Consider the following 1,366-nt stretch of genomic DNA (forward strand, 5'->3'; position numbering starts at 1 on the left):
AGGAGGTGCTCTTTCAAAAATAGATCATACAACCCCTCATAATCCTTCACCTCACTGCCCTTGACCCAGCCCTCTAATGCCTTTCTTGCATAATCAAGGAAGTCCACCCAGTTCTGGGTGCTTAACTTGTGGCTCCCCCTGAACTTCTGACGGTACCTCTCAGGGGTAAGCCCAAACTTCCTTACCAATGCTAGCTTCATGGTGGGGTAGTTGGTTTGCTCCTCTGGTTCCAGGGCCAGCAAGGTGTCCCGACCAGTAGGAGGCATGTACTTATACAAACCACCACCCCAGTGCTTCTCCTGCACCCCATGGGCTCTTAAGGAGACCTCATAGGCAGCCAACCCCTTGGCTATGTCATCTCCCTGACTAAAGCTAGCAATAAGGTCTTTTGGCAAATAGGGTCTGGACTCCCTGGCTGTTTCTTTGGATTCGCTGCCACCATTCATTACAGGAGAGGGCCCCCATTGTAGGGCCTGGAGTTCCAACTCTTTCAACCTGAACTCATGAACCATCCTCTTCTCTTCCTTCTCCTGCTCCAGCTTAGCCAACTCCCATCTTAATTGCCTCTTTTCCCTTCTGTCAGTGAGCTCTGCTTCGGTCAAGCCTCCCCCGGAGACACTACTGCCTTTCCTGGAGTAGGACACTGGTCCTGGGAGTAGGTTTTCCCCCTCAGAGTGGAATAATCCTTCTATCTCCACAACCGTGTCCCGATCTGTCCCTTCATCCTCCTCCTTCCCTTCTTTGTGTGCCTCCACCCAAGCCCTTAGACTGGTCTGGAGTTCCCCCTTCTTGGCACCATGCTTAAAAAATACCCCCATTTTCTGGCAGAAATCTTTCAGCTGAGCCACAGAATAGGTGTCTAGGTTTTCTAGTGCAAACTCCATTTTACAATAGGCAATACCAAGTTATACACACAAGGAAATTTGAGTTGCAAGGGCAACCTGAAGCTACCTCCACCCCACCACCAGGAACAAATTTGGAAAAACAAAAGTAAAAATTAGGAGGGCCGCTAGGAGAAAACTCCAGGTGTAGGCTGGTGGATTTTACTAAATTACTACAGAGTAGTTGCAACCACATTCAAGATCCCACCGCTAGACACCAACTTGTTGGAACCTGAGATGTCAGGTCACCTAAGGTAGCCTGGCCTAGGGTAAGGCAATATCAGCAAAGGCACATGTGTGAAGGTTGCAAACCACCCAGCAATAACTCAATAAAATTCCACTCAAAAAGAACGACACTACACCGTGAATTATGGAAAAATACGAGCTTGTTTATAAAAATAATCTTTGCTCTCTTGTTTTTAGAAATCACAGCTTAGTACATTACAGTTTGTCATGAAATTAATAATAAAACTTTTAACGTTGCT

The sequence above is a fragment of the Lissotriton helveticus genome, chromosome 2_2 (genome assembly GCF_964261635.1).
Source record: "Lissotriton helveticus chromosome 2_2, aLisHel1.1, whole genome shotgun sequence".
NCBI classification, from domain to species: Eukaryota; Metazoa; Chordata; class Amphibia; order Caudata; family Salamandridae; genus Lissotriton; species Lissotriton helveticus.